This window comes from Dromaius novaehollandiae, unplaced genomic scaffold (genome assembly GCF_036370855.1).
Source record: "Dromaius novaehollandiae isolate bDroNov1 unplaced genomic scaffold, bDroNov1.hap1 HAP1_SCAFFOLD_30, whole genome shotgun sequence".
Taxonomy (NCBI): Eukaryota; Metazoa; Chordata; class Aves; order Casuariiformes; family Dromaiidae; genus Dromaius; species Dromaius novaehollandiae.
In genome coordinates this window covers 1,266,080-1,292,405 of record NW_026991333.1, presented here as the reverse complement: position 1 = coordinate 1,292,405, position 26,326 = coordinate 1,266,080, and the positions used below count along the sequence as shown (strand labels likewise).

The 26,326-nt window shown below is 35.0% G+C and overlaps 1 pseudogene; it reads right to left on the bottom strand.

The window, feature by feature from the left end:
* The window catches only part of LOC135325814 (gamma-2-syntrophin-like), a 172,637-nt pseudogene that overhangs the window by 138,301 nt on the left and 8,010 nt on the right, over positions 1-26,326 (bottom strand).

Here is a 26,326-nt window from a genome sequence, read left to right as displayed (position 1 = left end):
GAAATTCATGAAGGAACTACGTTCAACCAGAGGTAGGTAGAAGAAAGAATAGGAATTGTTCATATCAGTGGTATCCTAAGGCAGTAGTATATTCACTGAAATGTTACATGGAAGAGATGATAATTAAAACAGTATACTGCATTTTGATACCTTTCTCTATTAAGATTAAAGTATGTGAATGATAACTGTAATACTACAAGTTCACTGAAATTACAGATTATGGTTTTCAGATTTAATATCGATCTTTTGTTTCATAAACTGCAAAATGCACCTTCCAAAGTGAATATTGATCATGAAATACATACAGAACTAAAGTACAGTATCCAGAAACATCTTTACAGAATCACAGAATGGTTCAGGTTGGAAGGGACCTCTGGAGATCATCCTGCTCACGCAAGATCACCTGGAGCACATTGCCCAGGATCCTGTCCAGATGGCTTTTGTATGTCTCCAAGGATAGAAACTCCACAACCTCTCTGAGCAACCTGTGCCAGTGCTCTGTCACCCTCACAGTAGAAAAGGTTTCCTCCTATTCAGATGGAACTGCCTGTGTTTCAGTTGTCTTTCATCCTGTCACTGGGCACCACTGAAAACAGTCTGGCCCCATCCTCTTGACACTCTTCCTTCAGATATTTATACACATTGATAAGATCCCCCCTCAGCCTTCTCTTTCCCAGGCTGAACAGTCCCAGTATATGAGAGATGCTCCAGTCCCCTCATCAGGGGATTTAGTAAGCCTTTGCTGGACTCACTCCAGTAACTCCATGTCTCTCTTGTACTGGGGAGCCTAGCACTGGACACAGTACTCCAGGTGTGGCCTCCCCAGGGCTGAGTAGAGGGGGAAGATCACTTCCCTTGACCTGCTGGCAATGCTCTTCCTAATGCAACCCAGGATACCATTGGCCTTGGCCACAAGGGCACATTGCTGCCTCATGGTTAACTTCTTCTCCACCAAGACTCCCAGGTCCTTCTCCGCAGAGCTGCTTTCCAGCAGGTCAGTCCCCAACCTGTACTGATGCATGGGGTTATTCCTCCCTAGGTGCAGGACCCTGCACTTCCCTTTATTGAACTTCAGGAGATTCCCTCTACCCATCACTCCAGCCTGTCCAGGTCCCTCTGAATGGCAGCACAGCCCTCAGGTGTCATTCACACACACACACACACGTATATAAATATACACATATATAAAGCCTCATTTCAGGAAAGTAAGTAAGTAAGTGACTGTGCAAGTCTGGAATTGGGCAGCTAGTTCACTATTTCTGTTTTTTTAGCCAAATCAAATAAATGAAAAAATTTTTTATATCAGCCTAAAATGTGAATACTTTGGTTTTCTCTCTAAAAATGTGTTTTGAATTCATCAAGCTCTTAAATCCTATAAAAAGAAAATTAAAGCAAATGCCACAACAAAACATAATTTTCAAGTGAAACATACAAATATTTCATTCCAATTTTTCTTTTCCTGCGGAATCATTTATAAATAATTTTAAAGCATACAAATATTTCCAATATCTTCTTAAAAACATTATGTTCTTAAAAACATTTCTCAGATCTGATTTTAAGTATATGCCTGTTCACTTAAGCAAACAACTAAAAATTAAGCTTGTGCATCCTTCTACTCAAAGAATTCTTTAGTTACCTCAGTAAGTCCCTTGTTTCAGCATTTAACCCTCAAAACAAATCCCATTATCATATATTACTCTAAAGCCTCAACTGTAGAATTAATTTATCCATACACTTTTCACTAAACATATAGTGACTCCATATCATTGCAACTTAAGTATGTGCTTAATTATTATTTTGAATAAAAATATATTCTTCAATCAGAGATCAAACTACTTGTCTCTTCTTGTTGATTGCTATTAAACTGTTCATAGAGATGTTCTTTCTATCAACAGGTAATGAGGCCCCTGTTGGTGCCTGACTAGTCTCAAAGATGCAATACTGAAAAAGAAAAAAATCCTAAATGCTAAGAATGTTCTACTCGGTCCTGTCAAACCAAACGTAGTGCTGGAGGCGTGGATCTAAGAGCGAGAACACTGAGTAGATGTTATCTTCAGATACCTTTAGCTTTCCAGTAATAAAGAAAAATAACATGGGCAAAATAATTAAAAATAAATAGAAGAGAATAAGAATAATCCTGCAAAAATATTAAGTCAAATATGTGACACTAGGAAACAGTGTACAGATATTAAATAGCGTGCAAGTTCTAATGTCTTATGTTCAAGTAAGGCCTTTCTTCTGTTCAGTGAAGGACTCATGTTCAACCTCCACCTTCATCAGTGGAAGGTGTAACACAGGCTTTTGATCCACTCTGACTTCCTTATGCACACAAGCACCTCCATCTGGGCTTAACTCGTCCTTAAACTTGACCTTGTTGGCCCACTGGAGTCAAGCTCCTGGCTTCTGGCCACCGACCCATTCAGACTAGCCTTGGTTACCTCAGCTGTACTACCTTTGTGAATGACTGGGGTCAACTCTGAAAAAATACTTAGGGAGGAAGTAGCACATGTGCTTCCATATTAAACCATCTTTGTTTGGCATCTATGTGTAAATGAACCTGTCATAAGCCCTTGACAAATCCACACTATGTCCTCTAAACAGAAGGCCCTGAATACAGGCAGCCAGGATGTGGCATTTGGTCATAGACACATTCTGTGTTTGCAGAGTGCAAGGTTTCAAGCCAAGAATGTTTCAATGGCTGAATGTCCTGAGTTTGTTCCACTTCTTCCACGGTACATGCCATTTTCAGTCAGAAATGGACTAACCACATAAAACAGAAGTTTTTTCAATATAGCAGCATGTGGGTTATACATCACCTTATAGAGCACAGAAGGTGGGAAAATGCTTTCAAAATCCAAACTATCCCTCTTCCACCAAGTTGTATTTAATTTTATTTAACTATTTTCATCATGCCTTAGTGAGCTGAACTCACTGTTCTGTTTCGGAAGAGATGAGTCTGTTTCATCACTGTTGCTTGTCTGACTCGACATGTTACAAGAGATACAGGCAAAGCTCACAGCAGTAGTCAGATTATTACAGCAGTTCTCACAAAAATGGAATGCTGCATCAAGGTAAAAAAATGTGATTGCTAGCTTCATAATTCTACAACATAAAAGAGAAATTTTATCCTTGACTGGTATAATAAACTGTTTTTACAAACCCCGCCCCCAATACTATATGTGATTAAAAGTCAGTTATACGTACAATGAAGTTATTTTAAAGTCCACGAGGATTTACAGCCTCCAAAAGTTCATAAAGACTCCCTAGTCATTTAAAATGAAAATAACAGATAATAGGGAGAAAAATAATAGGGAGAACCATAGAAAAGATCATGCAATTTAATTCTTACTGTGTATAAGGATTTTAAGGGACATTTAATGGACCTGACAACATTTCTCATAGGTTCACTGTGCATCAAATAAGCCTAAATGATCTGATTCCTTTCAACTAGCCACGTTCAATTGTTCAATCACCCATCTGTAAGAAAAGGAATATATACTGTACTGCAAAACTACTGCATTCTTTACCATAAATTAGCTGTTAATACTGATTATGATAACAATATGAGTAGTACACATCTAGAAGCTATTAGCAAAACACAAAATATTATGTAATGATTCACTCAATTTGAAGTCAGCTTCAAAAAGGAAAATAAAGGAAAAACAATATTGTATTAAATCTCCTCAAAGAAAAAACTAAGAGAAAGTATTGATCAATCTTGGAAAATTTTAGTTAGAAGCTTTCACATTTAGTATATTTTCAAAAACGTATTTTGTGAAATTACTAGTAATGTTGCTTACATTCTGAGTCAACTGGAAAACTAGACACATGGGCAGGAACAACAAATCCTTGTTTTGGAAGTGAAATAATAAGCTATGGGACACTTTCTTTGAGGAGCCCAGTAAATAAAGGACCACTCATTTCCCATGTATTTACTATTTCATTATCAAGATTATTATTATTTTTTTTTTTTAGGAATATGACTGTTCAACTCACCACATATGTGATGCAGAGTTTACAGTCTGTTTCCACATAGTTTAGTTTCCATGTAGTTCCAGTCTATCTGTAACTGTCTATCTGTGACTGTCTAATTACTGTCCATATGTTTCCATATAGTTTGTTCTTAATTAAATTTTATTCTAAAATTTTGCAACTAGGTAAGTAAGCATCTGTAAGTGCTATATTAATATCTAAGTTTCATGCTTCATATTCCTGTAACTGCATTTCTTTAGAAAGATCTAAGAAGCATTCAGTTGCTCTTAAATATTTAGCAGTTTAAACTATCCTCTTTTTATTAAAGAAATACAAACAGCTGTTATTACCTCTGGAAGAACATGTCCCATCTTTGGCATTTTCCATGGTGTTGCCTTTAGCCTTCCACAAGTGACTCATATTTACACAAAACTTACCAGTAAGGATTCCTGTGTGATCTAATTCCAGACAGTATTTTGACATAGCAGAGATAAGCACTGTAAAGATATCTAGATGGCTAGTTTGAGAAGTAAATAATTTCTTATATTAAAATCCCTACAGTTTTATAAGATTATATTCCATCCTTTCCAGTTTTCCTGAATGCCTACTCTTTTTCCTAGTTACTGTAGCAGAAATGATTTTATTATTACCCATTTTAGGTTTTCCAATCTTATATTTAACAGGTGATTTGTAAGTGTTCCTGTGTTTAAGCTTACTTATACTTGAGGAAACATATATTTGCTTCTCCTTAAAGTGTGCAATTCAATAACTCTGGAAAGATATCTGTATCAACCGTGCTGGATTAAAATGACTCTGAAGTTAAGTACACTGCTTCTGTTTTGAATTCATAAATGTGTTCATGTTTACTTGTTCTCATTTAGAGACTGACATAGTACTTCTCTCCTTCTGAAATCAACTTTAATAAAAGCTTTGGTGGTATGAAAAAATGCAGTATGTTTGTTAGGACAGAACACAGAAACCACAGAGAAATGTAAAGTACTGCGGTGACGAGGGACATTAGCAAAACTTGCTGTTTCTTAATACTGTTGAGAAGAGCACGTATTCAGACAGATTTCAGGGCATTCTTACTGTGATTCATAATATATGAGATATCAGCCTCCAGAACTGAATGGCCACTTAAGCTTGTATTTCAGAAATCTAGGGTTATGCTTTTGAATTGAGTGTCTGTATATATTTCAGTGAACTTGTCCATGAAAGTCATATTGATCTGGAATATAGTGAAGTAGGGTATCTTCATCTAGAAATTATAAACAGAAAGATCACAGCTCCTTGAGGGGCCTCCTAGATAGACAAAAATTTAAGAATCATATTTATTACCACTGTTGCTATAGAAGTGTTTGTGTTGAATAATTAAATCAAGTAAATTTGAAATCCTCATCCTATATCAACAGCTGAAGTGTTCAGCTGTTGCTTAGGTCAATACCAACAAAATCACTTCCTTTCTTCACCTATAATTAGGAAATTTAAAGAGGGCATAAAGACAGCTGACTAATTACATTATTTAGGACAGCAAAAGGCTTGCAAAGGTACATACAAAAGAATCAACTACTTTAATATATTACACTTCCAGCTTTTGGAACTATAAAATAATACTGTATCCAACCAAAGTAAAGTTGAGTGATTTTGCCCATGTTTCCATACAAAGGGTGTTATCTCATTGCCACCTTTCAAGTTAGACTACCAGTTTCACCACTATTAGTCTCTAGAATAACAGAAGTTCTTGTTAATTTATTCACATTTTGAACACATAGCTGTTTAGTTAGAGATAACTCTGCGTGAGTCTCATCTCTCCTCATGCTTAACATATCCTTTTGTTATATCATTATTCTTTCATTACATTATATCATTATTCTTTCACAATTTTTATATATTATATATTTTTATAAATATGCACATATATATGTATATAATATACATGTGTATAAATAAATAGGGAGAGATAAAATTGAAAAAAAAAAGAAAGCATGCACATATGTATAGAACTACTTTTCCTTTAAATAGTAGTATTAAACTGTTTCCTGTAACATTAGGACATTAGAATCTTAAAATTGAAATCTTTCCTCAGGGTCATCTATGAGTTACATTTGGACATAATCTCTTTATTAGCTTTAATTACCAATTAAATATCCTGCTATCAAAATAATGCTGTGAACAGATTTTGTTATTATCTTTTTTCTAAACAGAAAACCAGCAACATTTTGAGATTTCGATATCATCTCCAAAAAAAGATTTGCAGAAAGATTTGCAGTATGTGAACATTCCAGACTTCCAAGTTTTTCTCAAAACCTTTCATGCTTTTTAGAAATATTCATTTTCCAGAAGAAAACAAAAAAGAATTGTTTTCTGTTGTGCGGGCATTCAGTAACCAGAATGGGGGTGCATGATACGAAGTGCCACAATAACCATTTTGATCACATGTCTATGCTCCTGCAGTGCTACATCTTTTTTTTGCTAATCACAAAAACAGTTAGGTTGGAAGGTACCTCAGGAGGTCATGTTGTCCAGCACCCACACCAGTGGTGCAGTTAATGCATATACTACCTTCTTTATACCTTGTTAATTGGGTCAGTGTCTTCATGCAACTCACTGATTCAGCCAGGATCAGCATTGTCTCTTATTGTAACTGCTACTCATTTTAGAGCTTTCTTGGACAAAACATTACAAGATCTTACAACAGGTATCTTCTGAGAAGAGACTCTCAACTCTGAGGTAAACTGTTGATCCCATAAAATTGTTGGTGCACTAGTTACTCTACAAATAGATACAGATTTCCAAAAATTACCTACAATGTACAAAATAGTGCACATAACTATTTGATATTCAACCTTATAATAAACTTTGATTTAAAGTATTGTGTCCTGAAAGAGCAGTAGATATCTTTCCTTTATTTGTATTTAATTGCCTGAACTACATTCTTTAGACCTGGATGCTTATACTTCTCCTTTTAACTATATATTTGTTTTCTTCGTGTGATTTATTATGCTATGCATTAGAAGCTTACTATTGTTCCATCTACAATTGATATGAAAATATCTGTTCTCTTCCTCACTGTAGAAACAATCCTAAACAACAGAATCTTAAACAACAGAAACAATCATAAAAAATATTATACTGATATATATAAACACAAGTACTCTATGTGTAAGAAACTTAAAGCACTCTTTCCAATAGGATATTCAGTATAGCCAATATACTGGGTATTCATTAGATATCAGCTGGAAATAGGTTTCCAAGTTTGGGTATTACACTTCTAGCAAAATGTGGACCCACTAAAGAAAATGCAGACAAGAACAAAACAAGCACAGTCTGAGATCTAGGAAAGCATGAAGCTGAACATGGTGCCAAGTAGAAAAATAATGCTCAGCCTCTACTACACAAAGCAGGAAGAGAGTCTGATAAGCTAAAAAGATGATGCCAAAAACCTGATCCCAATGGCTCTGAGTCCTTTAAGGAGCATAGCATGTAATGAGTATCATTATATAGTGTTCTGTCTTTTCTTGCAGAAAATGTTATAAGAAATGGCCATACTTATTCTAGAGAAGACAGGAAACATACAGATTTATCATAGAAACATGGTAAGTCTTCAAATATTTAAAGGTTGCCTTAGTGAAGAAAACAACAAACTAGTCACCATGTCCATGTCCACCAGACACAAAAATATGACTTTGTTTTTGATCAACTAAAACCTTTATTTCACCTTGCAAGGTGCTGCCTATCTTTGTGTAGTTCATTATTCCCACCTACGTGCAGTGGTTCCACTGAACTGACCCTTTCTTTTTCACAGTTCTACAATTTTTCAAGATCGTTCCAAATTCTAACACTACCCTGCAAAGGAGGTTTCTTTTGCAAATACTTGTCAATGTAATAATTAACTGGGTTGGATTATACTGATTTATATCTGGTGTTATCACAATAAAAATCAACATTACAAATCACTCTCTGTTTGCTACTAGGCACAATAAGTCATACCATATGGCAATGAATTACTGTGTCGGGAAAAATATGCTCGGTTCATATTGTTTTATCCTCTGGGTTATTAAAGTTAAGTGTATCAGTAGATTTCCTATAACATAGTTGTGTTTTTATGACTAATGTTAAATGCTATGTTTATGACACAGTTGTGTTTCTGCTGTAAAAAGTGTATTTTCTAAAGCTAATACTGACCAGTAAAATTTCAAGTACAGGTCTTAAAGACTTGAAAAGATTATAGATTTTAAATTCAGCACAAAGACATATGGAGCACTTGGACATTTATAGAAAGGCTTAAAGAAAGTGTGATGCTGAAGGAATGATCCATAAATGTATTTTAATTCTGTGTTCAAAGAACCTTTAATTTTCTCAAGAAAAAACAATGTATACTATAGTACTATATATTTAAATAATATAAACATATATTTTACCTGCTTGGTCTTTAAATATTTTTGATATGACGACAGGCACTTTGTGCTCAGCACCACCCTGCAAAAGATGTGTATTAACCATGAGATCTCAATTAAGACTGTGGTGAACTATTTATACTGAAAATTAAAAGAAAAACAAACAAGAAGTTATCCATACCTTTATGCTTAAGCCCAAGCCACCAACTGGTTGTCTACGAAGTGTAACAGTTCTGTGCTTTAAAAAATTGCAGAAAAAATAAATTTAGGTGAAAATATGATATCTGAACAAGCATATAAAATGTCTTTGATTTTTTTTTTTTAATTTTTAAAAGTTATTTCTCAAAGGTACCCTAGAATCTGGGTGATCAAGTTCAGTTCTGAGGTATGATTCAAGACTGACTTCATAGGCACTCATTTAATTCCCTTACCATAAAGGTCTTTAACACTGAGAGCAGAACACTTTTATATTGTGAATTCTGCACACAGATTTTTAATGTTTTTTTTTTTTCTATTACTGAAGCACTATTCTTCCTAGATGGAAATTTTTACATCCTTTTGCTTTGACAAATGTTTTTGTGAGAAAACTATATGAAGAGATTTGAGATGCAAATTTTTACAGCTGAATTATTTTCTCTAGCTGATCATTTTTCAATTGCAAATACCAATGTTTTCTAATCCATATCTTCAGGCCTATGTGAATTTTCTTGCAGGATATGCTTCTCATGATTTTTTTCTTGCATTTTCTGTTGAAGTGCATAAAGAAGATAAACATTTATCAATATTTTTCTATAGTAACCTATCATATGTTTAATACTATATTGAATTTGACATTTCATTCATGTGTACCTCTCAGTGCCTGACACCATAATAATGGAACATGTATCTTTACTTCATCTGTTGACAGTAATTAATAGTTGAGCAGGACTTTTTTAGCAACATGCTGAACAATACTGCATATAATGTCGATTCTCAGCACCTACAACAGTAACTACTGAACATTTAAGGTAAAATATTTTTCTTTTTATTCTGTATATCAGAATCTCATATGAGATTACTCCTACATGTAAATTTCTGATTGGGTATTTTATGATTTCACTAATTCAGATAAATGTGAATTTTGATGTTCAACAGTTAAGCCCATACCCAACACGTTATTTATTTTTTCTAACACTCAACTTAGCAGACTTGTGACAATATTGACTTGGGGGAAAGGGCAACAGTAAGTCATACATTTCAGTTTGACTTTAAGAGGGTAAAAACTAAAGCATATAGTTAAAACTTAAGAATACTTCCTTGCATTTTTAAAATTTATCTTTTCTGTTCCCATGAATATTATACTACTCCAGTCTGTGCTAAAATGGAAAAGTATTCTATCATGACATATAACTGATTTAATCAAAGGTGTGTATGATTCAATCTCAGACTATATAATTCAGCTTTAGTGAAGTATGTGCTATTTCAGATTATTTCATTGATTCTTCATTTTGAATTGAATCAAAACTTTTAATCAAAATAATCATGTGTACTGAGAAAGCTCGGATCCAATCTCATTGAGAATACATGGATATCTACGTTTAAAATCATTGACTCATTCCCAAGAGCCATTTTTCTATGACATAAATCCTACTCGCTTATTTAATTTTTTTTCTTTCCCTGCACCTATACTTATCCCCTCTAAAAAAATTATCCCAATATAACTCATTGTACAGAAATGATGAAATAAATTATTTCAGAGTTTAGATTACTTGAGCATTATTTGGCAAGAAATGTACATATGCTGCAAGAATAGCTTTTGCCTTTTTATAATAAAAAAACAAGCAAGATATTGTCTATTGGCATTTTCTCCATTCAACTATAACTAATACACATATTTTATACAGTTGACAGATAAATTTCAACTGATAATACCGACTAGATTATTCAGTTCAGAGCCCTACAAAGCACTCTACTCGCATAATAGTTTGTCATAATTTTGATATTTATATTTTCATAGCTTATAGCATAGGTCATTATGTAGCTCCAAATACTCCTATTAAAACATACTTTGACATAAGTTATTACACATGTATCTATTTTTTTTTTTTTTTTTAGTAACAGCCTTTTAAATTAGAGCTACATTTAAAAAATGCAAAGGAACCCTCTACATGTAAAGATGTTCAAATTGCTAAGTCAAATACCAAAAGCTGGACAGTGTCATTATCAAGATCATTTAAACAAACTCATCTCAACTGTATGCATAAATTTGTCTTATGAAACAGTATTGCTATTACGTAATCATATATCGTTCGCTATGATCATGACTAATGGTCATACAAGACCAAATCCTACCTCTGATTTTCACTGAAAGATAGATTTTTGTTAGTGATTCTCAATTTTCCAAAAACTGAAGAGTGTATAATTGCAGAAGAATAGAAGAAAGCTAAAATTGGGTCAATATTTAAAACATATATAAATTCATTATATCACAGGGGCTTAAAGGTCAGATGATCATAATCTGTCAACCAACCACCTGTTCCATTATAGAATAGCAATCAACTCAGCTCATAAAAATTTAAAGGAGAATAATTTTATGGAAAACAGAGCTTTTCAAATTAAATTAATATTTGTTATGCAGTTTCCAGTCTTAGTGACAGGTACCAGTGCTGTAATAACCCACATAAGGCACCAATCTGACACCACAAAAATATTTAATGAAAAAAATAAAACTACGCAAAATAATATGGCATATTTTAAATGCATTTAAACTGGCTAACTAAAAGATTCCAAATCAAAATTTAATTAAGATAAAGTCATCATTAAGTGGGTATGCTTCTGGTAGGGTAGTGACAGTCCCTGGATTATTTAAAAAGTTCAAAAAATTAGTGATCTGAAAGAAAATCTAAATTAATTGCAATAATGTTTGTAGGTGACACAAAGTGAGAAGTAATGATCACCAGGACAGATTCTGAGTACATAGTTATTTTGATGATTTGTTAAATTAGAAGTAAGTTACAATACATATTTTAATACAAGCAAATAAAAGATAAATTCTTCTTGTAACAAGGAAAACAAATTCCATAAATAAATAGAGCAGAGCACTCTATCTGGAAAAAGGTGATTTTCCAAAAAAAGTGAGTTCTACTGAGTATGAGAAAAATCTGTGTTCCTAAACAAAACCACAGCCAAAAGCACTAGTGTAATCCTACATCATTAGGTGACTATTAAGCAGGAGTATGGACACTTAAATTATTTCTGTATCTGGCAGTGGTGCAAACACTTGAACAAATACAGCAAGTTCTGATAAGCTCATTTTGAAAATGATAACACACAAACTAGAGAGGCAGCAAAGAAGAGCCACAAGAACGCCAAACAGCTTGAGAGGTTTGTCTCGTAGTGAAACAGATACCAGGACTTGAACCTATTTAGCTTTTTTAAGCATATTTCAGGGATGATCAAGCACAGTTTTAAGCAACTTCCTTGGCAGAAGCAACTTCCTTGGCAGAAGAGTGAATCTTACAGACAAATATAGTGCAAATTTCAGTGACATGAAGTTGAAAATAGACACATTCAGACTACAGACACAACATTTTAAACCTTGCTACCAGGGTAAACCATAATCGGAATTTAAAAGAGTGAACATTTTTTAACAATAATATGGCCTTTAGACCTTAAAATGAAATGATATTTCTTTTTTATTTTTCTTTAAACCATGATCTATCATGTTATTTCATGAACGCAGATTTAATTCAGTTCTAAATGCAGAATTATTAAAATCCTCATGGGCTTTTTATGGTACTAACCGCTACAATATCTGGGTTCACCCATAGAAATAAAATTAGTTAAATCTATCACAAGTAGCCTCATCCTACAGAGTAAGAAGGGAGGCACCTAAAGATTAAAGTACAATTTATTCTGTATTACTAATGCAAAATGCCTAAATATATTTTTTTCTAAGTATTTAATATTTGTATGAACTTTATCTGTTTAAAGAAGATATGAAGGCAGAATTCATGCAAGATGATGAGAGCTATGCAATTTACCATGTTAGTATCATATGTCTGAGTTCCTTCCGCACGGGAAAGACAGCATATATACATGGTTCATTACAGAGACTTTCAGGAACATCATATAGCAGGATCCCCAAGTCTAGTCTCATGACAGGATGCACAGGTTAGTGATGCGGGATGTAACTCCACTGGTAGTTCTCCCAGTGGAGGATGGTCATGTATTTTCTTGCTGTGAGAATCTCTTTCTTAAAACTGAGATCCTAGATAGTTGAAATAGTGGTAAATGACCATCAGGCAAATAGACAGGTTTTTGACACCAGGGAAAAGACTCCAGAAAGTCTAGTCAAGTGCAAGGTGATACATCTCACAGGAATCTTGCTCAGCCCAGAAAAAAACAGGAAGGAGTCTGCAGGTTTGATCTACATGAGTACCAACAACATAGGGAAATTCAGGAAATAAGCTCTAGAGATAAAAACTAGATTGCAAGGAAGTAAGTTGGAGACCTGCACTTCTATAGTAAGATTCCCCAAAATGCTTCCAATACTCCCCACAGGACGGAGGAGACAGACAAAGCTCTAATGTCTGCCTGAAAAGATAACTCAAGAAATATGGATTCAGATTCATCAGAAACTGAAGGAATTTTTGAAATAAAGGGAGCCCGTTCAGGAGGCACACACTTCATCTGGACTGTAAATAAGCCAAAGCTGCTGGTACTTAAAATTCAGGAAGGCTGTAAGTGAAATTTTAAACTGTAGGGCTGGGAAAGAAGTACAGGTGAGCATTATTGTGGACTATGCTTGTATTATGGATATAAGCAGAGAAATGCTGTATGCTCAAGTGAAGGGTTTTTGGAGAGGTAGAAGACGACTGTAATGCCAGAATGAAAACTATACATAAATATACATACATATAGTAAAGGTAAAATAGTCTGCATGAACAGCAGAGTAGAGGGTCTGTGAGAAAAAAGAGCTTAGACTCAAAGAAAACTAATAAACCAACTACCTCATCAAATAAAACAAAATCTCTATGGATTCCAAGCTAAATACAAGCAAGACTGTATATTACAATGATACGAGTCAACTAGGTTGACAACAGTAACCGAGATATGCAAAGAGGTGATGAAAATGAGAAATATAACACTGATGACAGATTTAAATTAACCTCATGTAGATCAGACAAATATCACACCAGAATATAACACAGTCAATAAAATGTAGGTGTCTATCAGTGACTGCTTCATGGAGCAGCTGCTTATGGAGCTCAAAGATTAGATGCAACACTTGCTCCTGTCTTGAATACCACAAAGGATCTACTCTGTAGCAGCAACCACTGTGTACTTTAGATTCAACATCTGCAAGAGCAGCAAGTTCAAAAATTCCACTGCAATTTTGATCCCAAAAGAGGAATTATGCAAAAGTAAGGAAGTTTGGTAAAAAGGAATATAAAGTTGAATATTAAATCTTCATAGGCGGTGTGAAGACTACTTAAGGTTACCACGCTGGAAATGCAGAGCCACTGAATGTGGCTTAACAAAGCTTAACAAAGACAAAATGAAAGCAGCATGGCTAAATAGCAGGATAAGAGAGGTTATCAGATGTAAGGAGTGGACATCATATTGAAATGAAGACAAGAGAAAGGAACATAAGCAAATGAAATATAAAAACAGAATTAGACATTGGAAGTAAAGAGAGTTCAAAAAACAACTGACAAAAAGAAACAAAGAATCAAAGAATCAAAGAATCAAAAACAATCAAAAATAATAATAAATATTCAAATATATCAGGAGCAGGAGGTCTGCCAAAGAAACTGCAGGGCCAATTTATGATGAAGATATAAAGGAGTACTAAGAGAAAATAAAGCTGTTAGAGGGAAGATAAATGAACACTTATCATTAGGGCTTACTGTGAAAGAAAATAGAAATGTTCCTCCAATACTCCTTGTAGCACAAATGATATATGGATCTGTATGATTCTCAAATAACTTTAGGAGCAAATTGACTAAATAACATAGCAAATCACCAGGGTCAGATAGTGAGATTATCTTCACTGCTTATACCTGAGACAAGAAGGATGAGTGAACTTGGAATATCTGCAGAAGGATCTCATGAAATAGTAATTATAAAATAGCAGATAAAAGACAATAGTAGATAAGTGTTAACGAGAGAGACTTTTTTTCCCCCACATATATTACTTTTATATAAAGTTAGGATTATTTCTAAATCAGTTATTTCTATAATGGAGTCAAACCTTGGGGTTAAAATAGATAGTTCCACAACAACATCAGTTCAGTCTTCAGCAGTGGTCAAAAACACAGATCAAATTTTAGGAAGTCTAAGCAAAAGAATAGAGATAAAATATATAAATAAATATATGTGTGAGTGTGTGTGTGTATACAGGTATGTATATATACAGGTATACATATATGTAAATTATACCACTGTAAAATTCCAAAGTTCACCTATCCTTGAATTATGTATACCAATTTGGTCCCCTCATATGTAAAACTTCTGGAAAAGGTTTAGAGAAGGCCAATAAGGATGATGGAAGGACAAAAGAGCTTCTGTACAAAGAATAACAGAATAGCCTATAACTCCTCAGCCAGGAAGAGAGATGGACTGGGGATCAGGAGAGTCTTAAAAAAACACAAGTGGCATGGAAGACAGCGAATAGGAACCAGTCTTTATCATCTTTTGCAATACATGAATTAGGAGGCATCAAATGATACTTTTAGGAGCTAGGCTCAGATTAAACAAAAACGGGTGATTCTTTGTGCAATGAGTAGCAGACCTATAGCATCTGATGAGAAAAAAATTTTGGATGCTGAAAATATACATGGGTTCAAGGGGAGACTGGACATGGAAAATAATTCTGTTAAGAGCTAATACAAACTACATTTTGCTTCGGAAAACCCTGAATAACTTCAGGCAGGGAAAGTGTTAAGAAAAGCATCATATATTCCTGCCCTATCCTTATCCTTTCCTAGGGATACATTAATGGCTACTTTTGAAAAAAGGATACTAGACTCAGTAGATCTTAGGTCTGAATCAGTACTTATGCAGACAAAATTTCACAGCAATGAAACTTGGACAGAAAATTATACTAGTTTTGTATGCAGTTATGAAACAAAATTCTAATACAAGAACTTCATGCCAAAACCAAACTCTAATATTTGTAAAAAACCAAATCTTCTGAAGACATAAATGATAACTTTATGCATGATGAAAACCTAATGTTTTTGTATAATTCAAATATAGAGACAGCTTACTTTACCTCTTAGTTGCCTGTATGTTATGTTTAATTTTTCTATTCAGATTAATTTATTTATGGTTTGAGGCTAAAGTGAGGCAGACATCTGTAGCTGTCTTAAGAAACAACCACAAAAATATAGCGCTACAGTTGACTGTATGATAACTGTGTAATATTATTTCTGTATAGGCAAGGAAAACTCTTTAGAAAGTGTTACAAATTATCAATCTGAATCTGAACAGAAAATCTGAAATTAATACTATTTTGTTTTTAACTAGTGTTTTGTTTTACTAATTATATCCTTTAATAATTTTTTATTTATTAAAGCCATTCATTCTGAAGGTTTCCAAAGTACTCGATGTGTACACTATAAAGATCACTTACTCAAATTGTGCTACAAAGCAGAAGTAATTCTGTACCTCTTACAGCAGATAGCATAACAGGCTTTTGGGTCTCTTGTTTCTAGGAGACTAGAGGAAGAATAAGTGGACTGCATGGAACTTCAAGGTGCATTTGAGTAGACAGAATGTAATTATTAAAACTGTAATTGTTCAGGATACCAATATGAAACATTCCTACCTTTGTGGGACCTTTTATTGTTGCAAGTAGACAAGGATTCAATTGTCCATTTTTCCAAGTGATACTGGCTGTGTAATACCTATTATTATGTTTAAGAATTGGGTTAACATTTTGGGAATGATATTAGCTAGCTTCTAAGCTTTAAGAAACAGATTAAATTGACCAGTATCAAGAGTACCAACATAGAAAGAGAAAACAGATTTACCTAAGTGCATGGTAGGCAGAAGCAGTTCTGTGACTGTATAGCCTAGCTGTTTCATTTTGACTTAGTTTACTGTGGAGAAATATATATTTTAGAAACAGGCTTTTTCTTTGAAAAGTTAATTTTAAAAAAGAGTAGGCCAGTAACATTCTCATTGTTATAAAGTTTTAGCATTGTATGGTCAATACTTCGTCACAAAATTTTATAAAATTAGATGTTCAGTTTTCCCCCTAAATTTACAATCAAGGAATCTTTTAGAGGGAAGCGCAGAAATACACACTCACTGCCAAAGCCCAAATAGGACTATAATTTTCTTAATATTACAGAATAATGGAATTTGCAAGATTAAGATTACTTCTAACACTTCTTATATAGCCCTATAATAATAACAAGAGGTTTCAAGGACCAACATATCTATCATTTCATAAAAAAGTACTGCTACACAGAACTGGAAATTTCAGATGACAGGCAAAAGCCTGTAACAGATGGGTAAGACAAACAAATGGAGAAGTTGAAACAAAGCCTAACTCTGGGCGTAAATCCCACTGCAAAATGATGGGTTCCAATCTTGATATCTCTACTAAATCTGCTATCTGTTTCTGGAAAAACTGAAATCATTGAAAGGTCATAAAATGAAAAGTTAGAAAATGTAGGTGCATAAGATGAATTCTTCCTGTGAATTGTATTTAAGGTTTGAATAGAAATAAAATTCCTAAACACTGTCTCTTTGGTCCAAGAAACCAAAGTCGACTCACAAGAATTAGCATATAGGGATTGTGCGCAGATATGAATGTTGTCTGTGAGTTCATTTCAATTTTTGCGCTTTTGTTCTTGCTGCCAATTAGATATCCAGTGTTAAAAAGCTATTTCCTGGAATTTTATAGGTGCATGGTAGAGAGAACTATAGGATGGACAGGACCCTCTGTGAAAATGAGTCCAGCCACCTGTTAGGGCAGACAGTCAGAGCACAGAACACAACCAGAAGGGTAAATAAAAAAAGCATCTTATTGGTAAAGCCAGTATGTAATTAAAAAAAAAAAGTCCTTTAAATGCCTTTAAATGAAAATGTAGCTTACGGGGGGGGGGGGGGGGGGGGGGAGGGGGAAGGAGCAATCCAGAAATCCAGTTGTACATGCTTGAATAAAACCTTTGTCTTGTTCCAAAGCATGGAAACACTGGAGTTCATGGTTGTTGACCATGAACAGGCTTAGATATGTTCAAAGACAATGCAACTGCATTTAAGGAAGCACTTTGCTTTTCATGAAAGACTAACATCAGCAGTCATCACGACAGAAGCAAAAGCAATTTCTAGGCAAAAAAAACCCTTGTAGCTGCAAAAGTGAAAGGGTGGAGTTAAACTAAATTTTGTGGTTAGAAGTAATATTTAGAAGTGATCAACTTGTTTGTTCCTCAGTCACTATCATGCTCATGGAACAACATTTGTTCTGAAGGGAGGCCAGAGCACATTCCAGTGGGTTTATATCTTGTCACAGTACGTAGCTCAGAGACAAGGGCTTTATTTCAGAACAAGATCTTGTTCTGTGCACAAGGGCAAACAACTGCAATGCATAAAAAAGCTGTTCACGATGTGAGTAAGCAGAAAGGATTTTGCCCTAACCTAAGATGCTGACAGGCACAGACCACAGATGAAATCAGACTTGGGCAGGATGCAGTTCAGTACTTATGTCGCTTTCAACAACCTGCAGCTCTCCAAAGCTTTAAGCATGAAAGCAGTACCAAAAATAGAGTTGTTAATTAAGCCTGCATTTTTTTGCTTAGATGTAGTCCCAAAAGGTTTTAGAAGGCCTGGGAGAGAGAATTTCAGGGAGAGACAATTTCAGGAGAGCTCTAGACTGAAACAGCACATATAACTAAACAGATTGGGGAGCTTAAAAGATCTCAGTCATCAATATTGAAACAGACAGCAGCAAGGCAAAAACTTTAAAGAACTCCAAGAATGATGCGAGAATATGTTGGAAAACAAATGCAATGCAAACTTGAAAACACAGACACCAAATAGAAGAGCAAGAGATCAGTAACTAGAGAAGAGACTAGTTGGTAACTGGAGGCATAAAGTGGAGGTTGTAACAATTTCCATTGCTACTGAAACTATCCTTTAATACTATGTATTTTTCAAAAAGTTTTTAATCCACTTCTGAAATCTTTCTATGTTGGGAAAAACATGAATTACCCTCCTCATTTTAAGTGTATTTCTCTACAAATAAATCATAAACTCTGGCTCACAGACCTAACTCCTGAGAATGATATAGCTGAAAACAACCAACAGCTTTAATAAAGTTTCTCAAAGAACATCGAGACTTGCCTTATGATACTTTTTAAATGTAATTTGGAGAACTATGTGGTCAAACACCTGTCTTTTAGTTATGAGATAGCTCTTGACATAGGTGACCTATTATGTTCTTTTAAAACACAATGGTTTGATAGAAAAGTTTATCTCTGCATGTGGATGGATACAAATATATAAAAGACTTTTCTACAGATGTGAATGGAGCTTAAGGGCCAATGTCAGAAGCCAATTATAGTTCTAATTTTTGGTGCTGCTTGCTGTCTGTCACTGAACAATCACAGAATTCAGTTTAGTGTTTTGTAGCAGGATTTTACATCCACCCATCAACGTCTACCCATTTTGTCATCATTACCAGATTGTCAACATCCAGCACTGGCAGTCGAGGAAGGGGATCCTTCATTATGAAGAGTATTCTATTTGTGCGTTAATGAACAAGGGGAGAGATTTCATGAGGAGGTACTTTAAGCTTTCCACACAATTTGATATAAAGGGATATATTTGGGAGAAGATTCAGTATGTGTATATATATATATATATATATGTACTGTGTATATATATAGTACATATATATATATACTGTGTGTGTGTGTATATATATATATTTTCAGCATATATATATGTAATGATCCTAGGTGGCTATAAAAGTAATATACACAAACATAAACACTTGGAAATTTGAGTTCTTTCTAAAAAAGTACGCTCATACAGCAAAGAAAGGCCTTCTAGAAAAGGAGAAATAATTATTTAAACAATTGTTCGTCATGCAATCTATTTTGTATCCAAGATAAATCATAACAAGGCTAGGAGATGCTAGCCGGCAGTCATGACTATTTGGCAGTTGGCACTGGTTGTACTATAGTTAGAAAGAAGCAGACAAGAATAAGGGAGTAATTTTAGGGTAAACAACCTGGTAATCACACTGAAAGCCGTGAACATGCCATTGCCACAGCATGCAGAACCTTCCAGAGGGGCAGGCTGTGTGTGCCCCCTTCCCCAGCAACAGCCAATCGCCAGGTGCCACGGGAATTTGAGCCAATCAGAACCAGGCATTTTCACCCATAGCCGAGAGTGCTGAGGTTGCCGCGTGGACCCAGCAAGCGCCCATGGAGGTTGCCGGAGTGCCCAAGGGCACTGGCCCCCCGTGTCCTCCAGGGCCACCTGGTCTGCACCACCAGGGCACAGGCAGGTCATAGGAGAAATGTCAACATTTGGCCTGCCCAAACTCTTCCTGCCACCTCCTCCATTGTAAGGCTGCTGTGTCACTTGTCCATATATCTGTGATTAAACGTGCTTTGGTACCTGAGACCATCTAGCCTCCACATTGCCAGCTCCATCTCAAACCATAACACACTATTAACTTAAGCAAGGTAAGTGGCTAAACAGCAAGCTAGGAAAATGCAAGCAAGGAAATCATTCACTGCTGCATTGTTCATAGTAGTTCAAAGTCTTTGTTGTTTTTATTAGATAAAGAAACTTTATTCCCAGTTCTGTGGTTGTAATCTCCTCTACTGGAAAGAATAACCTCAAAAGGCCATCTTAGATGTTGGAAAGAAGGCACCAAATTTTCTCCAAGTGACACGGCAGGGTGACGATACAAAACAAAAGCCAGCCTTAAACAATAATGCAGAATTTACCAGCCAATCCCTTGGGAAATATTCAGGGGACAGGAAGAAGTGGAACAAAAAGGTACAATAAGAAGAGCTAAAACAAGTCTGTAACAAGTCCCACATGGGTGCAAGGAAAGAAATAGCATGATACAAAAAGGGATAAGAAGATGAAGATACTTAAGATATCAGCCAAATCTTTTCTTATTGCTGAAGCTGCCAAAGGAAGTTATAAGATAAAAAATGATTGAAGAGACAGATGCTGTGAGAATGTAAAATGTAAACGTAAAATGTATCACCAAATGCAGACATCCAGGGCAGAACAAGAATATGTAAAATCCTTTGGTGGGGAGATCACTGCAGACAAGGATTTTCTCAGCTACACCCCTCCACCTGTTCAATCCCAGAGCTTCCTCAGCATATTGCTCTGCATATATTTAATATTCTGCCATGTATTGAGATTTCCACCTACACTCACATAACCCTCACTGCTCGCTGATGAGCAGCACACTTCCACTTCCTACTGGATGCAGTCTGCCCTTTGCCCAACACTCTTGCTAGAAATAAGGATTTTAAACTACAGAAGGGACTGCATTTGCCAAAATTCTATCAAGGTGGAAGTCAGAAGAAAAACTATGCCTGGGAGAAAGAGTGTACATGACAGCTGTAACTAGAGATGGTACTGGATTATGATTTATCACTGATTAGTATAGGCACCCATGATAAGGCTAGTAGACTTCACATATCATTCAGCATTTCAGAAGAATTGCAATGCCAATATCTAGGACTGGATTAGAGAGGTTCCTTGTTGCAGTACTTTGTAGTCTGGGATCAAAAAACAAATTATTAAATTTAATTAATTAATTAAATGCCAAAAAACACTGAATTTTGATTGCTTCCTTACTGACTCCTGTTACTACTTACATATGTCCCACAGCCTTTATGAAAGACCATGAGTATCACAAATCTTAAGAAAACAGTGAAGGTTTCACCTAAATTTCACAGCCACTTAAGACTGAATCTGCCATATTCATGTATTTCTAAGGGTTGTTAATACGGCTCTCTCGGGAACTGTAACCACCAGCACCTTACCCTTAACTAGGTAAACTGTTATATAATGCAATGAAAAATAATGTAAAGGCTCTTCCATGTATTGGAGGAGGGTGGAAATCAAAGACCGGTTTTACAACAGAATGTGTTATACTGTTGGTTGTAACATGTTTAGCCTTCAGCAGAAGCTTTTTGCTCAAAGGCTGTCTGTATAAATTTTAGCCCTAAATCCATGTGATTTTTAAAATACTGTTTTATAGTCTTAGAAATAGTTTTATAGTCTTAAAAAGACACTGTAACTTGTCAGGAAGTGGAATAAATTAAGCAGAAAATGGAAATACAGGTCAAGAAACCTCAATAGAGAGAAAAGCATGCAGTAATCCTCTATGGCAACATGTGATGCTTCATTCTCCAGTGCCATGAAAAGGAGGTAAGCTGTAATAAAAGACAGGTAAACAGAAAGCAAGAGAGTACTGTGAATATAAGAGATAGTTGGAACTTTTAACACAGGTTTTTTGTTTGTTTGTTTGTTTTTTTGTACAGGATGTCATCTTTACCCCAAAGCAACAGGAAAAAAAATGCAGCTATAAAAATTGACTGAGGCATGCCAGGACCAGTAGAGGTTTGTACAGAGGCAAAGCAGATCTTTTCACATGCAAGCTGAGATCTGGGACAGCTGTAGATGATCCTTGCTAAGTGTAATAAGGTGTTTTTATCAGTTTATGTTGTTATAACTATTTCCATTACTGCAGATCAAAGTCTTAGTTCATTTTTGATAGAGTAAAACGAAGTCACTCATTCTATTTTTAAAGCCTGCCAACCTAAAGGAAGATTATAAAGAAAACTGAACCAGACTGTTCTCAGAGGTGCACAATAAAAAGAGGAGAGGCAACAGTCACCACTGGCAGCAAAGGAAATTCCAGTTGAGTATAATGGGAAATAATTTCACAGTGAAAGTGGTTAAGTACTAGAACAGGCTGCCCTGGTGAGAGATGGTGGAATCTCCATCCTTGGAGATATTATAAACTTGAGTGGACAAGGCCCCAAGCAACCTGAACAAACTTGGAAGCTATCCTTGCTTCCAGTGGGAGGTTGCACTAGATGACTCCACCCCTATCTCAGTGGGAGGTTGAACTGGATGACTCCACAGATCCCTTTCAATCTAAATTATCTTGTGATCTATTCTAATAAGGATGAGTCTGAGAAACCACAGTGTAGTTCATTCTCCAGGGTGTGGTGATCATATTACAGATTTCTCAGTGACAATATTGGTTCACAAGAATCTCCAGGAACTCCCTCACTGAGTTGTAAGATTAATTTGGGACAGGAGCTATCTTTGGTGATAAGAGAAGATTTGAGACTTGGACTGATCCCAGACTGTGAGAGCAACAATATAGATAAAGGCTGTGCAGATCATCTACAAATCTGGATTTTCAGAGTTGCTAATTGTTATTACATATATGGCCCCAGTGGCAATATATAGTTATATTTCTTTCTTTTTCCATTAAGAATAAGCTGATTTCTTTCAAGTAAAAAGACATGCTATAACAAGAGTTACAGCTAAATCCTTCCAGAACACAGCTGTTCTTTAGCTGAATAATTTCAATGGCATTCGCTGTTACATGTTGGCAGGTGTGAAGGCAAAGATGAACAATAGAGGCTGTATCCACCGGTGTCCTGTTCTATCACTAAAGATGCTTATGTTTCCACACAGTCAGATATTCTGCATCTAGCTATCGAAGATTTTTAACTGTTGCACAATCTTTTGCAATATATACAGTAGCAATTTACCAATCCTGACAGTTTGTCATGGCCCCATGTACAATAACAGATTAATTTAAATTTTAATAAAGGATGCATATATCTGTCTGCCTGTTTGCCTGGTTAGCAACACAGAAATACTGATACTGTATTGCTCTCTTTTCTACCTTGTTGGTAAGGGCACTTAACCTCAGCTAGATTCTGACCATATCTCAGGGAGATTTTTTTTTCAGGGATATCTACAGTGTCCCTTTTATTATTCTCCTCTGTACATTTATTACTATTTTTGTCAATGCTAGTTACTTTTTTGCCTTTAATAATAAACCAAAGTTATTTTCTGTTTGTCATGCTGATGAATACTCATATTTATTATTTATTTTGTGATATAAACTTCTAACTGTTCTCAAAGTGACAGCAACAGGAGCTTATGATCTTTAATAATATATCCTAAAGCATTATTTGATATCTGTCTTCTAAATATCTAGGCCAGCTTCCCAGAGTATGGAAAATAAATAACAAAAGGCTAAATAATGTATTTCCTCCATACAAAAAAATCTAATTTTCAAAAAGAAAAGTCTTTCTTTAATCACCAGCTTGATATTTCCAGATAAATAGAAATGTTAGTTATTAGCTCTTATGGCAGAATGGGCACTGGGCAAACAGTAGTATTAGTAGTTACCTAGACAGAAATGTACTTGGGGTATAAAGAAACTTTTAATGCAGACCTATTCTCTAGAGGTGTGCTAAAAGAACGTTCTTTTCTGTTCTTATTAGCATCTGAGTTATAAAGAAAAAAAGTCATAGCAGTCTCATCAGAGATTTAAACAGTACATTCAGATGCTTGTTTCTTTCTTTCTTTTTTTTTTTTTGGATCAACAAAACAACCAGTCTTGCTATTTTTTGTCCCTATTCACCTACCTTATCTCGATGTGGCAAACTCCAGCTAAGACAAGACCTGTGAAACTGGATTGTGTGCCCAGAATGTGAAGCTTTTGTTATTCTAATTATATTAGTCTCCCAAAAGCCTCTGAAGAGTCTTCTTCCAATTAACAAGCCAAGAGCCTGCATCAGAAACCTATTTGTTCTACCACTGATCAAGTCAGAGACAATTCAGCTCTGTGGGAGGGACTGATTAATAGTGATAAAAAGCTAAATGCATTTTTTTTTTCTTACTTTGCAAGTGGACTTCGCAGGGAATAGACACAGAAAGGTAATAGAAAGGAAAAGAAAAAATGTTTATGAAAAGTGGAGAGGCATAAAACTGGGCTGATAGCAGGAGAAGTAAGATAGCACTTACTAGATAGTAAGATAGTGAGGCACTAGCAATATATGGGAAACTAATTTTAACAAGTGGACAAGCAAAAAATTACAGAAATATCACATCTTAGTAAAGCACATCATATTATGAAAGCATAGAAACAAATGCCGTCCTGTTTCTCCTTTAACTGATAATGGATTCTTTCCCTAGCTACCATACAACCAATTTGCTTCTGTGGGTATTGTTAAACTATTCATCCTGAAAAAAAATTACCTGTTTTTCTGTCAGTATTTTCAAATTTTGCTTCTATGAATGATTCTCCCATACATTCTCCTTTTTCCTACCAATGAGAACCCTGTGAAGTAAGTCACAAAGACTTGTTTGGAGTGCTTGGACTTTCCAAGTCTGAATGACTGAAACATTTTGTTGGAAGGAACACATATTTAATAACATATATAGAGAGATAATCAAATAATATATAATCAAACACTGAGAACATATTATTTCCCACAGTGGTTCCACTTCTGGAAGGATTTTTTTACATATTTAAAAGCCATCTTTTCTATTGTGTAGAATCTGGTATCGAAATGCAAAGACAACTCTTTCTTTACCTATTTCTTCTATACATACCTTGAATTCCACAAACCACATTCCTCTCCCTTATTATTTTACATCCAAGTCAAATGTCTAGTGAAATGGGCTAGTGAAATGGGATGAACTGCCATCAAATTACAGAAAACCAGCTCTACATTTTCTCATGAACAGGTGAACAGCTTTCTCAGTGTTTAAAAATGTATGGCAGAGACAAAATACGAAACAAGTAAAGGTCAAGATGATGCTAGTAGAAGTAATTTACTCTTAGTAGTATTTTACAGTGAGAGGACCTGCCTTTTATCTGTACAATCAATGTGAGATGCTTATGGAGCAATCTGTGTTGCTGAAAGTCCAACCCACCCCAGTGGCTTGTGTAGTCCTCTGTATTGCACAAGCTCAATGAACTGGTCGGCCCCATGGAGGCTGGAAGTATATGAGAAAGAACTGATAGCGGAGCAGAACAGGTAACATGGAATGCTTTCCACAAAACTGGCTAGAGAATTAAGTACTGTCACAAGTAGATACAGAACTTTCAATATTTTCCCATTCACATATTCCACCTACGAAAAGCAACTCTAAAAGCAGAAGTTTTTTTCCTCCTACATATCTGAGATGATTACATAAAGAAAGCAAATGAGTTATTTCTGTTTTTGTTATAAAGGAAATAGTGTGATGAATGGCTGTGTGCAAAATACAGATTAACTATGAATAATAAATAATAAAGGCAAAGTATAGAAAGGAGGAGAATAAATCAGTAAGACAATGTGATTGTCTATAACTGCTATAGAAATGCCTTTCAGGTTACAATTTTTTATTAATATATTAATTATACATAGTCATATAGAGGACAAGCAAAATTATTTTCTTGAAACACTTAAAACATTTAGCTCTTCTGAATTTTTCTTCAAAATTTTAGAGTTAGCAAAGAGAGTGCTAGAGGACTTCCAGCTATTTCACCCTGATTTCAAATTCTGCCTTTGAGTTCCTATATACTGGTAATTTATATTCTGTAAAAACTAAAATGCTCATCTTTACATTACACTCAATTGGCATTTATTTTAAAAACTAATGCTCCAAAAGTTTCTATTTGGTCCAAAGTAAACCAAAGCAAATATTGCCACGAAGCCTTGATTTAATCCATTTTTCTCATTTGAGTTTGACAACAGAAACTCATGCAGATTGAAGATAACACTTTCAAGAAGGGACAACTTGAGAAGATCTTGAAAGGCCCACAGAAAAGCAACAGGTAAGAGCTTTGTAATTTACATTTTAGAGTCTTCAGCAACAAAACCTACAAAAAACTTGAGGAAAACTTAAGGATAATTTAGGATTAATGTAAACAATCAATAAATATTGTAATAGTAATA